Source organism: Hyperolius riggenbachi, chromosome 10, assembly GCF_040937935.1.
Source record: "Hyperolius riggenbachi isolate aHypRig1 chromosome 10, aHypRig1.pri, whole genome shotgun sequence".
NCBI classification, from domain to species: domain Eukaryota; kingdom Metazoa; phylum Chordata; class Amphibia; order Anura; family Hyperoliidae; genus Hyperolius; species Hyperolius riggenbachi.
Window position 1 is genome coordinate 247,109,496 of NC_090655.1, and position 16,802 is coordinate 247,126,297.

General features: G+C 48.2%; 1 protein-coding gene across 1 annotated transcript in view; it reads right to left on the reverse strand.

Moving 5' to 3' along the window:
- The window catches only part of LOC137537044 (zinc finger protein 585A-like), a 126,516-nt gene extending 110,221 nt beyond the window's left edge, over positions 1 to 16,295 (reverse strand). Inside the window, exon 1 of the mRNA XM_068259193.1 lies at positions 16,245 to 16,295. The gene's annotated coding sequence lies outside the window, so the exon portion shown is untranslated. The remainder of the gene's footprint in view (positions 1 to 16,244) is intronic.
- Positions 16,296 to 16,802: the final 507 nt, after the last annotated feature.

Sequence of the window (16,802 nt, forward strand, 5' to 3'; positions counted from 1 at the left end):
GAGGAGATTAGACCTGTCCTCACTCAGGGTTAAGATGTCGCTCTCTGTAGGTCAGAAGAAGAAAGGTCGTTCGACCCCTCCACCCGGGGTGGATACTGGTATTGTAAAGAGAACAGAGGTGCCAAAAGAATAAAATGTATTTAAAAACTTAAAATTCTCCAGGAGGTGGTGGTGGACTCACCTCCCCGAAGCAGACATGATACTGTCCATTTTTATACAGTAAAGCTTAGTTATATACACCAACATACAATGCAACGTGTTTCACAGGTATATTCCCGCTTCCTCAGGCCATAACAGAGAGGAGTACAACACAGTATAGTCGCAAGGTCACGAATAGCGCCTCCGAGGACAGAGGCGCTATTCGTGACCTTGAGTGTATGTTGGGAATATGGCTACGAAATGCGTTGCATTGTATGTTGGAGTATATAAATAAACTTCTCTGTATAAAAATCGACAGTATCATGTCTGCTTCGGGGAGGTGAGTCCACCACTACCTCTTGGAGAATTTTAAGCTTTTAAATACAATTTATTCTTTTGGCGCCTCTGTTCTCTTTACATTACTGTGGTGGGGGACATTACATACTGGAGGATAATGGCAATGCTGAGGGACACAGGGGGGACATGGCTATACTGGGAAAGAAATGGCATTACTGGGGTGTGGACATTACATACTGGAGGATAATAGCAATGCTGAGGGACACAGGGGGGACATGGCTATACTGGGGAAGAAATGGCATTACTGGGGTGTGGACATTACATACTGGAGGATAATGTAAATGCTGGGGGACACAGGGGGGGCATGGCTATACTGGGAAAGAAATGGCATTACTGGGGTGTGGACATTACATACTGGAGGATAATGGCAATGCTGGGGGTGGGGGGGACATGGCTATACTGGGAAATAAATGGCATTACTGGTGTGTGGACATTACATACTGGAGGATAGTGGCAATGCTGGGGGACACAGGGGGGACATGGCTATATTGGGAAAGAAATGGCATTACTGGGGTGGACATTACATACTGGAGGATAATGGCAATGCTGGGGGACACAGGGAGGACATGGCTATACTGGGAAAGAAATGGCATTACTGGGGTGTGGACATTACATACTGGAGGATAATGGCAATGCTGGGGGATACAGGGAAGACATGGCTATACTGGGAAATAAATGGCATTACTGGTGTGTGGACATTACATACTGGAGGATAATGGCAATGCTGGGGGACACAGGGGGGACATGGCTATACTGGGAAAGAAATGGCATTACTGGGGTGTGGACATTACATACTGGAGGATAATGGCAATGCTGGGGGACACAGGGAGGACATGGCTATACTGGGAAAGAAATGGCATTACTGGGGTGTGGACATTACATACTGGAGGATAATAGCAATGCTGGGGGGGGGGGGACGGGGGGACATGGCTATACTGGGAAAGAAATGGCATTACTGGTGTGTGGACATTACATACTGGAGGATAATGGCAATGCTGGGGGACACAGGGAGGACATGGCTATACTGGGAAAGAAATGGCATTACTGGGGTGTGGACATTACATACTGGAGGATAATAGCAATGCTGGGGGTGGGGGGGGCATGGCTATACTGGGAAAGAAATGGCATTACTGGTGTGTGGACATTACATACTGGAAGATAATGGCAATGCTGGGGGACACAGGGAGGACATGGCTATACTGGGAAAGAAATGGCATTACTGGGGTGTGGACATTACATACTGGAGGATAATGGCAATGCTGGGGGACACAGGGGGGACATGGCTATACTGGGAAAGAAATGGCATTACTGGGGTGTGGACATTACATACTGGAGGATAATGGCAATGCTGGGGGACACAGGGAGGACATGGCTATACTGGGAAAGAAATGGCATTACTGGGGTGTGGACATTACATACTGGAGGATAATGGCAATGCTGGGGGACACAGGGAGGACATGGCTATACTGGGAAAGAAATGGCATTACTGGGGTGTGGACATTACATACTGGGGGATAATAATATTTACAACAGAGAAAGAAAATGTGTGCATCAACCAAGTGAACCTGACAAATCTGGCTTTGCTAATTTGGCCTATTGGCTAATCACGAGACATTGCTCATGCAAATAAGCATTTGCTTTCGCATGCCTAAATATGCAGGGTCAAAAACCAAAAACCGCAAAACAATCGCCCTGCGGGAATTAGTTCATGCTATACAGCACTATCCAGGGGCGCCACGAGGAGGCTTCCCATTGCCCCCATACAACCGGCATGGACGTTGAGGTAAGTGCCTGTTTTTAATCTTGGGAGGTGTGTGCGGGCGGCTCTTCCCGGCGCTGGCCACGCTGGGGAGATCGCCTGCACCCCCCAGCCTCCACCTCCGGGGTGCCGCTGTGTGGGTTCCAGGTGGTGAGAGTGCCTGGGACCCCCGCGGCCCCCCGGTTGTATGGGGGCAATGGGAAGCCTCCTCGTGGCGCCCCTGGATAGTGCTGTATAGCATGAACTAATTCCCGCAGGGCGATTGTTTTGCGGTTTTTGACCCTGCATATTTAGGCATGCGAAAGCAAATGCTTATTTGCATGAGCAATGTCTCGTGATTAGCCAATAGGCCAAATTTGCAAAGCCAGATTTGTCAGGTTCACTTGGTTGATGCACACATGTTCTTTCTCTGTTGTAATTAGCATTGCATTTCTTTTTTCTGAGGGCAGGTAGTGAGTGGCTTGTTTTAGGAGGTGAGAGCCCTGGAGCAGGCTATTTGCGCCTGTCCGCCCCTTATGTGTCGCGCCCAGGTTATGCGCATATAGCAGAACGCAATGGACGTTGAGGTAAGTGCCTGTTTTTAATCCTGGGAGGTGTGTGCGGGCGGCTCTTCCCGGCACTGGCCACGCTGGGGAGATCGCCTGCACCCCCCGGCCTCCACCTCCGGGGTGCCGCTGTGTGGGTTCCAGGCGGTGAGAGTGCCTGGGACCCCCGCGGCCCCCCGGTTGTATGGGGGCAATGGGAAGCCTCCTCGTGGCGCCCCTGGATAGTGCTGTATAGCATGAACTAATTCCCGCAGGGCGATTGTTTTGCGGTTTTTGACCCTGCATATTTAGGCATGCGAAAGCAAATGCTTATTTGCATGAGCAATGTCTCGTGATTAGCCAATAGGCCAAATTTACAAAGCCAGATTTGTCAGGTTCACTTGGTTGATACACACATGTTCTTTCTCTGTTGTAATTAGCATTGCATTTCTTTTTTCTGAGGGCAGGTAGTGAGTGGCTTGTTTTAGGAGGTGAGAGCCCTGGAGCAGGCTATTTGCGCCTGCCCGCCCCTTATGTGTCGCGCCCAGGTTATGCGCATATAGCAGAACGCAATGGACGTTGAGGTAAGTGCCTGTTTTTAATCCTGGGAGGTGTGTGCGGGCGGCTCTTCCCGGCGCTGGCCACGCTGGGGAGATCGCCTGCACCCCCTGGCCTCCACCTCCGGGGTGCCGCTGTGTGGGTTCCAGGCGGTGAGAGTGCCTGGGACCCCCGCAGCCCCCCGGTTGTATGGGGGCAATGGGAAGCCTCCTCGTGGCGCCCCTGGATAGTGCTGTATAGCATGAACTAATTCCCGCAGGGCGATTGTTTTGCGGTCTTTGGTTTTTGACCCTGCATATTTAGGCATGCGAAAGCAAATGCTTATTTGCATGAGCAATGTCTCGTGATTAGCCGATAGGCCAAATTTGCAAAGCCAGATTTGTCAGGTTCACTTGGTTGATGCACACATGTTCTTTCTCTGTTGTAATTAATACTGGGGGATAATGGCAATGCTGACTGACACAGAGAGGACATGGCTATACTGGGGAAGAAATGGCATTACTGGGGTGAGGGATATTACATACTGGAGGATAATGGCGATGCTGGGGGTGGGGGGTGGGCTATACTGGGAAAGAAATGGCATTACTGGGGTGTGGACATTACATACTGGAGGATAATGGCAATGCTGGGGGTGGGGGGGGCAGGGCTATACTGGGAAAGAAATGGCATTACTGGGATGTGGACATTACATACTGGAGGATAATGGCAATGCTGGGGGACACGGGGGACATGGCTATACTGGGAAAGAAATGGCAGTGCTGGGGTGGGGGATAGGCCTGAACGATTTAGCGTTGTGATATCGAAATTGCGATCACGGAAACGACGATTCCGTGATCGCCACAGTGGCGATTTTTGCCGATATTCTGCGGACCTGTGCCCTCCCGCTGTGCGCAGCTCTGTGTGTAAAATAGCAGTGGCTTTCACTCCCCACGGCAGCTTATCTTTCTCTCTGCCTAGTTCCCCCTCCTTCCCTACTACATCATCAGCCCTGCTGTGAGAGCGGCTCAGGCTCTCGCTCTCGCTAATGTGAACAAACACTTTCCTCCACAGATTGTTTAATTCTGCAGACCACCGGGAGAGACAACGGCTATTTAGCTAATGTCTGGCTGACTTTTCCTCCCCCCCTTATTCAACAGTTCCCATGAAAGCAGGGAGCAGAGAAGGAATTTCCTCCCCCTTCATTGCCGAGAAAAACAAACGTTTGCCTTCATTGCCGAAGTACAGGAGAAGAGAGCATATGGATGGAGCTGCACAGCATGGGGGAGTTTGAGTAAGCAAAACTGAGTGCATGACTGTGTGTGTTTCAGTATGTGTGTATCAGTGAGTGCTGGAGAAGTTTGATTGTGTGTGTGCGCATATAAGTGTGTGCTGCAGGATGTGTGTATCAGATATGCTGCAGGATCATCTGTGTGTATCAGTGAGTGCTGCAAGATGGAGAAGTGTGTGTGTGGTGTGTAAGTGCGAGATGGATGTGTATCAGCGCAACCCCCCACGGCTTACCTTTACAGTACCTATCCCACACCTGACATTAACCATCCCCACTGCCTCTGTGACATGGCTTTTATCCCAAGCACACACCCCAAGCATAGTAATATGTACTGCATGGGGAATCAAGGGACAGTGGCATGATAACTCCCCACCCCCTCGACTTGGTCTAATTTTTTTTTACTTTTGACCTACTGTCTATTTGTTTGGGCTTAGGATTTATCACAGCTCTGCTCCGCCTCCTTTGCGCAGACGAATAGGCACATGCTTAACCTCGATTTTGAAGAAATCGTGAATCGAATCGAAATTGCAATTTCTGACAGAAATCGTGCAATTCAATGTTTTGTCAAAATCGTTCAGGCCTAGTGGGGGACACTACATACTGGAGGATAGTGGCAATGCTGGGGGACACAGGGAGGACATGGCTATACTGGGGAAGAAATGGCAGTGCTGGGGTGGGTGTACATTACATACTGGAGGATAATGGCAATGCTGGGGGACACTGAGGGACACTGGGGGACATGGCTATACTGGACGGACAGAGTGTCTTCTCTCAGATATGTGACTGGTCTGAATTATGACTAGTAAAGTGAGATGGCAACCATAATCTATGACACATGTAGGGGAACCATTAGAAAAATGGCAAACAAGTCACACCAGTTATGTTACAGTCTCTTGTATGGCAATTACTATAAGGGGGGTGATCAGGATAGTGACAGGTGTACTATGGCCTCCTCTGTAACAAAGTACGGTATGTCCACCCGACCTCTCCTCTGCTCAATACATATATTGAATCCATTCCAGCAGGAAGTGTTGAATTGGAGGGGACCTGAAGGATCAGGGCTGTGGAGTCACTACAAAAATCATCCGACTCCAACTCCTTAGTTTAGGATACCACCGACTCCTTTACTCCGATTTCTCTAATTTACATATTACAATCTTGGTGAGTGAAAGTAGTAGTGGCTGGATAGTGTACTGGTTAAGGGCTCTGCCTTTGACATGGGAGACCAGGGTTTGAAACCTGGCTAGGGTCAGTACATTCAGTAAGAAGTCCTTGGGCAAGACTTCCTAACACTGCAGGGTGACCCCTTGAGAGTGTCCCAATGGCTGCAGCTCTTGAACGCTTTGAGTCCAACAGGAGAAAAGTGCTATATAAATGTTAGAATAGGTTAGGAAAGGATGTAACATAAAAGGCATCTCATCACTGCCGAAGCTTAGGAATTGTAAAGCTATGTGAAGATGGCATCTGCTTTTGGGAACAAAACAAAGCTCCTGGCCAGGAAGCTGACACTCTACCCTGTCAGCCATCCCAGCCTGGCATTGGCTATGTGAATGCCCTGGCACATCACCTGTGTAATAAGATTCACTGGAGCACCATATCAGCCGGGTTCTGGCATGTAGCCCCGCCACCTTGCAGAAAAAGGATGCCTTTTCTGTATCTAATATAGAAAAGGACAGGGTCATTTCCTGCAAGAAGGCAGATCTATGCTTATACAGGTTCCAGTGAATCTTATTAAACAGACAATGTGTTGGGGCAGTCTAACCTTTAAGCTTTAGCATACCTCTGTGTTTTTATGTACACCAGAGATACACTTTAAAGGACATCCGAGGTGGAAAAAAAATGATGAGATAAACAATTGTATCTATCCTCCTTCTCCTAAAAATGATTTTTGTAGTTGTTCCACAGTTTTATTTTGTATTTAAATATTACTTTAAAGTTGTTATTGTTTCATGGCCTTTTCTCAACGACACATTCATTGGAGCATGGCAGAGATAACATCTATGAACTATTGCCCCTTTTTATGTCTTTTCTGCTCCCAGAAGTCATTTTCTGCCAGGAAACTGTTTTATGGCTGTAATTCTTTATCAGTGAAGGTTACACTATGGTCCGTCCCGGTCCAAACCCAGACAGAAACTGTCACCTGCATACCTGTTTTTTTTTAACTCTTTCAGGCACAAAAAGTAAAAAAAAAGAAACATAGCCTAGTCATGTATTTGCTTGGCACTGTACAAACACGTCTTTCTCTTCAAGTCACATGCTAAATAGAAATCAAAACTAGTGCTTATTTAGAGTACTTGTAGAGGATGCAGACAGGAACAAAGAACATTGATCAGTCCCTAGATGATCTAACTGTGGGTACATGTAAAAGTGATGTGCAGGTAATTTGCAGGAGAATAAGGGGATTCTTCCTCTATTACACATTCTTCATGCACGGTCTGAACAAGATTTATGGGTGATAGACAACACCTCTGCGATCAGTGAGCATAACATCCGCAGTGGATTCACAACAGATCTGTGGGGAGTGTATATGTAAAGTATAGTACTACTGTGTAACTTCATTTGTAGTCCCCAAACCAAAATTTAATAACTTATCAAATAATTTGACTTTATGAGCAAAATGAGTGTAAAAATCATGTAGAACTGTTACAGGAGCTGACAATAGTTACACGTGTTAACAGGGCTGTGGAGTCGGAGTTGGAGCAATTCTGAGGAGTCAGATGATTTTTGTACAGAATCCACAACCCTGGTTAGTATTGAACTAAGGAGGCAGAGTCAAGGAGTCTGAGCCATTTTGGGTACCTGGAGTGTTGGAGTCGGAGGTTTCATAAACTGAGGAGTCAGAGTTGAAGTCGGAAGATGTTTGTACTGACTCCACAGCCCTGCATGTTAACACTCAAATGCACTTGTTTAAACAAATAACAGCGCATATAAAATTATTACTCATTTTGTAATGTACTAAAATACATATGAGCCCTCGACTCCAACTCCACAGCCTTGTGCAGGATGACTGCTTGTGATGTCCAGCTGGTCACGTCCTATGGGAGTTTCCCACACCTCAGAATGCCCACCCTGTGGGAGTGGCCACTAATCTACACACACCTCCGCCCATGAAGCAACTTGACTCACGAGGTTCAGGTGATAAGCTGTAGGGGGCGGCATCCCCTGTACACTGGCACAGCCAAACTTTCTCAGCCTCTGTCGCTGCTGCCAAACTCAGAGAGGACAGAGCTCTCCTGCTGTGTGTTTGTACAGCAGCAACCATCCATTGTTATTCACGGCTCTCCCAGGTGGCCCCGCCTCCTCTCCATGTGCAGCTGTGCTTCATCCCTACCGCCTCCTTGTTATTCACTGCTCGCCCAGGTGGCACCGCCTTCTCTCCATGTGCAGCTCAGTGTTCTGCCCAGGCTCTTTGGTGAGCACTCGGCTGTCATCAGCTCAACTCCACCACTGCTGTAAGCAGAAATGTGCAGAGAAGCACTGGCCCTGCATTCTTTCATCTCGCCCCACCCGGCTACTTTTTCATGCCACCCGGCTGGAAAAAAATTCTGGGGAGAACACTGCAGCTGCACTTCATCCCTACCCCTTCATTGTTATTCACTGCTCTCCTGGGTTGCCCCGCCTCCTCTCCATGTGTAGCTGCACTTCATCCCTACCCCTTCATTATTATTCACTGCTCTCCTGGGTTGCCCCGCCTCCTCTCCATGTGTAGCTGCACTTCATCCCTACCCCTTCATTGTTCTTCACTGCTCTCCCAGGTGCGCCCCTCTCTATTTGCAGCTGCACTGCATCTCTCCCACTCATTGTTAGTCAATGCTCTCCTGGCTGGCCCACCTCCTCTCCATGTACTGCTGCACTGCATCCCCACCCCTTCATTGTTATTCACTGCTTTCCTGGGTGGCCCCACCTCCTCTCCATGTACTGCTGCACTGCATCCCCACCCCTTCATTGCTATTCACTGCTCTCCCAGGTGGCCCCGCCTCCTCTCTATGTGCTGCTGCACTGCATCCCCACCCCTTCATAATTATTCACTGCTCTTCCAGGTGGCCCCGCCTCCTCTCTATGTGCTGCTGCAATGCATCCCCGCTTGGCCTGAATGATAAATCGAATTTAATCTGAAATTGCGATCACCAAGATTACGATTTCGGAATCATCAATGCGTCGATTTCCGCAATGATGCCATTTCTGTTTGGGGAAGTTTAAAGAAGTGGCTTCAAACTTCTACCAAGTCCCGACGCATGCGTTCCGCAGCACCTGCAGTATTGGACATACCTTCCACACGAGTCCAACGCTGTCCGTCCTCTATCACCGTCTGCCGGCTCTAGTGCACAACACACTTCCTGGTTCCTGTATGTCACATACAGGAAGTATGCTGTGCATCAGAGCCTGCAGGAGGTGAAGTGGATAGACGAGTGTCGCTGCATCTCCCTTTAATGCTCCAGGGTGGCTACTGAATTCCTTCTGTGGCTGCAGCTCTCAGGCACTTTGAGTCAGACAGGAGAAAAGCACTATGTGAGTGTTACCATTTTATTATACACTAATCACTGATGCTTTATTTACTAATCACCACCACCACTCCTTCCATATGCAATCACTGCTGTATACAATATCTATCCTCACCCCCACTACAGTATATCCTCACTCATCCGGAACAGGTGGGAATGCCGGATACTGGATGAGTGTTTGCCAGATGCCTGAGAGTAATGTGCAGAGAGCAGTGGGCACCCTCCCCTTCCCTCCCACAGCAAAGTGTGCCCAGTTACCTATTCCTACTCCCATCAGCAGGTGTGGCAGCCAGAATGACACCGCCCACCTCTCCCCACCACTTATTACCAGGTGACCCCCCCCCCCCCCCCTTATTATCAGAGCCCCCTCTCCCCAGCTATGCAGAGACACACATCAGCAGCCATATGGAGAATGCAGCAGCACAGCCGGCAGATGTGAGAAGTCACCCGGTACTGTGGTATGTGCGCTCCATTGTGTGCTGCTCTGCATAGCTAGAGAGAGGGCAGAAAGGCGCACCCATGGCCAATGGGGAACTACTGGCTGCCTGACAGTGCTGGTTGGTGGAATTCCAGTGACCAGGATTCTACTGTATTACTATTCTCAGACTCACCAATACCCGTCTGTACTAATCTCCCCCACTGTGATCTGTGCAATGCCCAACAGGCATACATTTGCTAATATAACAAAAATCCCAGTCAAAGGACACAAACATAATGCTCATGAATAGCAGGGCTGTGGAGTCGGAGTCGTGGAGTCGGAGCAATTTTGGGTGCCTGCAGTCAGAGTCGGGAAAAAATGCACTGACTCCGACTCCTAATGAATTTGTAACTGTAATTAAAATAGAAAATATGATAAAATGTTCTATTTCTCAGATAATAGTCATTAAAAATAATGTATATATACAGTAATAGCTGTGCTCAGTCCTCAAAAATGAAATGAACCAATCAAAATTAGTTACTTGTGCTGCTTCAATAAAGCAGTCCCCGTATTTTTAAAGTCAGATATACATATCTGATTGTGACTGTATATATGATGTGTACACAGGAATCTCTTATATATACTAAATAAAGTCTATGCTGTAAGAATAAAGCCTGATGTGTAGCCGTGTCACTAATAGAGATGGTCAATGAGATGGAAATAATTCTGCGTTGATGCAAATGTATGCACTCTTTTTGCTCATGAAATCAAATAATTTGATATGTTGTTAAAATTTGTTTTGGTGACTACAAATTAAAAGGTACCTGAGACAGTTGAAAAGAAAAGTGTTATACACACCTGGGGCTTCTTCCAGCCCCCTTCAGGCTAATCAGTCCCTCGCTGTCCACCTCCACCAACTGGATCTTCTGCTATGAGTCCTGGTAATTCAGCCAGTCAGCACAGTCTGGCTACGTGCCGCTTCCACAGCCAGGAGCATTCTGCACCTGCGCAATAGTGCTGCGCAGGTGTAGTACGCTCGCGGCGGCGGAGTGTGTGCATGTGCATTACACCAGACAGGCTCAAGTACCTGGACTCATAGCAGAAGATCCAGGTGGCGGAGGAGGACAGCGAGGGACTGATTAGCATGAAGGGGGCTGGAGGAAGCCCCAGGTATGTATAAAACTTTAATTTCATCTGTCTCAGGTTTACTTTGTTACACAGTAGTACTATACTCTACATATGCACTCTCCACAGAGCTGCAGGGAATCCACTGAGAATGTTGTGCACATTGAACAGAGGTGTTGTCTATCACCCATAAACCTGGTTCAGATTGTGCATGAAGAATGTGTAATAGAGAAAGAATCTCCTCATTCCCCTGCAGAGTACCTGCACATCATTCTTACATGTACGCACAGTTACATTGCCTAGGGCCTGATAGATGTTCTTTGTTCCGGTTTGTACCTTTTACAAGTACTCTTACCAAGGACTAGTTTTAGTCTAAAGGGAATAAATATAGTAGTCTACATATCCTTCTCACTTCAGTTGTCTTGTAAAATTCCTAAGCGTTGGCAGTTAAGCGATGAATTTCACGTTACATACTGTTAATCAACAAAATTGTAATATGCAAATTAGAGGAGTTGGAGTCGAGGAGTCTGTGGAATCCTAAACTGTGGAGTCGGAGTCGGTGGATTTTTGGACCGACTCCACAGCCCTGATGAATAGCACTAGTCTGCCTCGTTGTGCTTCCACCTGTTTGGTGGGCTTCTTCCCCTTTAAGAACAATGGACGCCAACGTTTTGTCTACTAAAATATATACAGTGTATTTTCCTTTTTTCCTTACGTAGGTTAATTTTGCCTAATATGGGCTGGATTCTCTACATATGGCTGCTGTGCACTGATATTAGCTGATTATGGAAACATTTGTTTGCTTTATCATTTTTTGTCTAGTTGAGAGGTGCCACTATACATGCATCAGCTGCGGTGAAGCTGTGGCACCTGCACTATTCAGCCCTTCCACTCCCTCCTTCTGCATTCCAGCGCGGTTCTGCCCTCATTTATACCTGGCAGCATCTTGCAGCCATTATGGGAGATCCCTCTTCAGAAGGCGGGGTGACTGCAGTGTAACCATAGCTCCCAACTGTCCATTTTTCGGAGGGACAGTCCCTTTTTGGAAGCCCTGTCCCTCTGTCCCTTTTTCCCTCTCATTTGTCCCTCTTTCAGGACTTTGTCCCTCTTTCTATATAAATATATATATTTCTATACTAAAAATGTGTTTGACTCTAAACTTTATTCACATCCTTTAAATTGATATATTACTAATTTAAAAATGTTACTACTAGGAAAATTAACCAGGACAGAAAGGACCAGTGTGGTTCGAATGATACAACAACATATTTTTCTCATGAAATCTTTATGGTATGCGTGACTAGGGACGTGGTGGGGTCGTGACCAGGGGTGTGGCAGGGGCGTGGCTTAAGTGTCCCTTTTTCTAATCTCAAAATGTTGGGAGGTATGGGTGTAACCGGTAGAGAAGTCTCCCCCGATCTCCTCTGCCTTACCGGCCTCTGGACACTTGCCTCTCCGCTCATTACCTGGGGGACGTATAGGGTTGCCACCTGGCCGTTATCTCCCCGGCCCGGCCGGAATTTTAATTACAAAGCCGCTGCCGGAAAAATTGTTTTTCCGGCAATGTATCTGCCCGGTTTTTTTTTTTTTTTGTGGACTGAACCACAAGAGCAGAGGGGGAGACAACAGGTCAATGTAATCATAATGCATAAACTATGAGTAAAGTTTACAGCCTGTTCTCCCTTCTGCTGGATGTACACAGCCCCCTGCCTCCCCTGCCCCGACTGCAGCGCTGAGCTTAACACACTGATACAGTTCAGTGTTCAGAGGAATGCCCAGCACCCCTCCCCCCAAAATGAGCTCTGCCCCCGTGCCCCAGAGAAGGAGAGAGAGACTGAGATACACGTGGAGAAGCTGAAGCTGCGACAGGCTGCAGAACGCAGTGCTGCTGTAGGAGAGGTGCTCTGCTTGTATGAATGCAGCGTGTGTGTGTCTGTGTGATGTGTCCTGATGTCTGTGTGTGTGTGATGTCTGAGTGATATCTGCCTGTGATGTCTGTGTGATGTGTCCTGATGTCTGCCTGCTGTGATGTCTGTGTGATACATGTGCCTGTCTGATGTGTCTGCGTGATGTGTCATAAGTCCTCATGCACACCACCAGAGATGAAACATAGTGGAGGGTTTATACATACCTTGGGCTTCCTCCAGCCCCATCCGCAGGGATCGTTCCCACATCGCCTTTCCTCAGTCTTTTGCTCCGAGACCGCATCCCATAACTTCCTCCAGCCCCATCTGCACTTATCGCTCCCACACTGCCGTCCTCAGCCTTTTGTTCCGATACCGGGTCCCATAACTTCCTCCAGCCCCATCTGCACGGATTACTCCCACGCCGCTGTCCTCAGTTTTCTCCAGCTTCAGTACCAGGTCCCGTCACTTTATCCAGCTCCATCTGCACTTATCGCTCCCACGCCGCTATCCTCAGTCTTCTCCAGCTTCAGTACCAGGTTCCGTCACTTCCTCCAGCCCCATCTGCACTTATCGCACCGACGAAGCTGTCCTCAGTCTTCTCCTCCTCCAGTAATGGGTCCCAAAACTTCCTCCAGCCCCATCCGCAGGGAACGTTCCCACACCGCCGTCCTCAGCCTTTTGCTCCGATACTGGGTCCCATATCTTCCTCCCGCCCCATCCGTCTGGATCGCTACCATGCCGCCGTCCTCAGTCTTCTCCTGCTCCAGTAATGGGTCCTAAAACTTCCTCCAACCCCATCCACACGGATTACTCCCACGCTGATGTCCTCCGCCTTCTCCAGCTTCAGTACCGGGTCCCGTATGTTCCTCCAGCCCCATCTGCACTTATTGCTCCCATGCCGCTGTCCTCAGTCTTCTCCCTCTTCGGTACCAGGTCACATAATTTCAGCCAGTCGCAGACAGTTTTACGCATGGGCAGTGCCCTCTCTCCAGCTGAGAGTAGTGCTGTGCCTGCGTAGTACTATTCTCCGCTGGAGAGAACGCACTGCGCATGCTCACACTGTCCGCGACTGGCTGAAGTTACGGGACCCGGTACTGGAGCAGAAGACTGAGGACGGCGACGTGGGAGCAATAAGTGCGCATGGGGCTAGAGGAAGCCCCAGGTATGTTTAAAACGTTCACTAACTATGCTTCGTTTCTGGTATACTTTAAAGGGATACTGTAGGGGGGTCGGGGGAAAATGAGTTGAACTTACCCATGGCTTCTATTGGTCCCCCGCAGACATCCTGTGCCCACGCAGCCACTCACCGATGCTCCGGCCCCGCCTCCAGTTCACTTCTGGAGTTTCAGACTTTAAAGTCAGAAAACCACTGCGCCTGCGTTGCCGTGTCCTCGCTCCTGCTGATGGCACCGGGAGCTTACTGCGCAAAGCACAGACCATACTGGGCCTGCGCAGTACGCTCCTGGTTACATCAGCGGGAGCGAGGACACTGCAATGCAGGCGCAGTGGTTTTCTGACTTTAAATTCTGAAATTCCAGAAGTGGAGGCGGGGCCGGAGCATCGGGGAGTGGCTGCGTGGGCACAGAATGTATGCAGGGGACCATTAGAAGCCCCGGGTAAGTTCAACTCATTTTCCCCCGACCCCCGTACAGTATCCCTTTAAGGTGTATAGTAAAGTGCAGTGAATGTTTTTTTTACTTTTTTAAAATTGCAGGTTTGTAATGTGTGCTACTGTGGGTGTGGGGGTCAGGGGGAGCATCATTACTTAAAGAGAATCTGAAGCGAGAATAAATCTCGCTGATTCTCTTAATAATAGCAGGGGCATGTTTGCCCCTGCTAAACCGCCGCTATAACGCCGCTCTAAGGGGGTCCCTTACGTCTCAAATCCCCCCGTGCAGCGCTTCCTGGTGAGGCAGGGCTACAAGCCGCAGCCCTGCCTCACAGGCGTCTATCAGCGGCGCCTCTCTCCCCGCCCCTCTCAGCGAAGGCAGACAGAGGGGCGGGGAGAGGCGGCGCTGCGCCGCTGATAGACGCCTGTGCGGCAGGGCTGCGGCTCGTGGCCCGGCCTCACCAGGAAGCACGCAGGGCAGCAAAATCTACGACCAAGTTGGTCGTGGATTTTGCAGGGGGGGATTTGTAAGGTAAGGGACCCCCTTAGAGCGGCGGGATAGCGGCGGTTTAGCAGGGGCAAACATGCCCCTGCTATTATTAAGAGAACAAGCGAGATTTTGTCTCGCTTCAGTGTCTCTTTAACTAAAGGGTGCTGATCCTCTGGCCCCAACCTGTTTGGGATCCTCCTATCTAGTTCTCCTGTCTGCAGCTTCTGTAAGCATTTGTACTGTGTGGTGGCAACATGCCGCAATGGATTTTGGGAGATGAATGGATTCTGGGAGATATAGTCTGGTTAGATGTGAGTACATTGATGCACTGGCATCTAACCAGCCTATAATCTCTTGGGATGCATTGTGGCGTGCATGTAACCCCCACCAGGAATTACTTGCAGAAGCTGCTGTCAGGGGAATTTGGAAGATCCGTAATGGGCTGGGGACCATACAATACTGATTACTAATGGCTCTCACACTGACCCCCATGTACCCAGTATAACTTACCTAGGGCTTTTTCTAGCCCCCTGTAGTCATTCTGGTCCCTTGCTGTCATTACACTTTAGGCGGGCACATCTGCTGGGGGGAGCAAAATGACTTCAGGGGGCTAGAAGAAGACCTAGGTAAGTTTAATTTTACATTTCCTTTTAGCGCCATTGATCCCGTTTTACTGTTGCAAAATTTTGTGGCACGGCATGCTGCCTTCAAGAAACTCAGACCGAGCCTTACAGGGCAACTGACAGAGTGGCATATGGAGGCTGCCATATTGATTTCCTTTTAAACAATACTAGTTGCCTGCCAGCTGACCTTTTTTAGCATTAGTAGTGTCTGAATTCCACATCTAAAACAAGCATGCAGCTAATCTCGTCAGACTTCAGTTAGAAATATCTGATCTGCTTCATGCTGGTTCAGGGTCTGTGAGGCTAAGAGTAATATAGGCAGAGGCTCAGCAGGACAGCCAGGAAATGTGCATTGTTTAAAAGTAAAAATATGGCAGCCTCTGTATCCCTTTCTTGTCAGTTGTCTTTTAAAAAGTCCGTGACAAACCACTCCCAATTTTAGGCCACACCCCTCAGGCCACACCCACAAGCCGGTATTTTTTTTACCCTAAAAGTGGCAACCCTAGGGACGTATGATCCTCCTCCATGCACTATGCACTTGTAGTTGCCCCAGCATCATATATTGCTGCAGCACATTGGCACTTTCCCAGGATTTTTTTGTTGTGTGTTTTGTCTCTTTGGATCATGAATTATGTTTGCACAGTTATGAATAGTTAATGATTCTGCACTGGCACTTTATACGCTTTCCTTACTGATTATACTAGGGCGCTCTTTTCTGAATGCTCCTGGCGATACCTCTCAGGGACGCTGTTTCCCTGAGTGATTTCTCTATATAACCTCCAGTACAATTGGGGCATGTGACAATTATTTATTATGGTTTAATAACCACATGCTTATACATTGTGTCAGTGACTGAGGAACTGTATGTTTTCAATAATCTTGTTCTCAGTTTTGTTGCTTGCAATCATGTTGGGACTATTATTGAATATAATTGTGATTCGCTTTTTGACCAACATCACCAAATTACCTCTTCCAAAAATATCTCCACTCCACTTCCTGCAACTTCTCGTTCTGCTGTGTTACATCACTTCATGTCTGTTTACATCACTTCCTGTCTTTCTTCTTGTGTGTACGTTCCACTTGGAAGCCTTGAGATCACCATCTTGTGGTCAATAGGCTAACTGCAGCCACTTGTAAAATCACCTGCACTCAGTCATATTACAGAAAATATATATTCACAGGTCTGTACATAAATCCTGAAAGAGAGTCAAATGAGGAAGAAAGAAGGACAGAGCAGAGGGATTTGGCTCTAAAAAAGGGACTGTCCCTCTCAAAAAAGGGACATTTGGGAGCTACACCTGTCTACTTTTTCGTGCCGCTCGACTGGAAGACATTTCTGGGGAGAACACTGCAAATGATAAAATGCATACCTCCAAACTTTTTGAGATCAGAAAGAGGGACACTTAAAGAGGAGCTGTTAGGTATAAGGTCTCAGAGAAAATAAACACATATATCAGTAGCTAAAGATTGGCTGTACTTACATTACATATGCATTTCACTGTCCACGTTTGGATTTCACAGAATT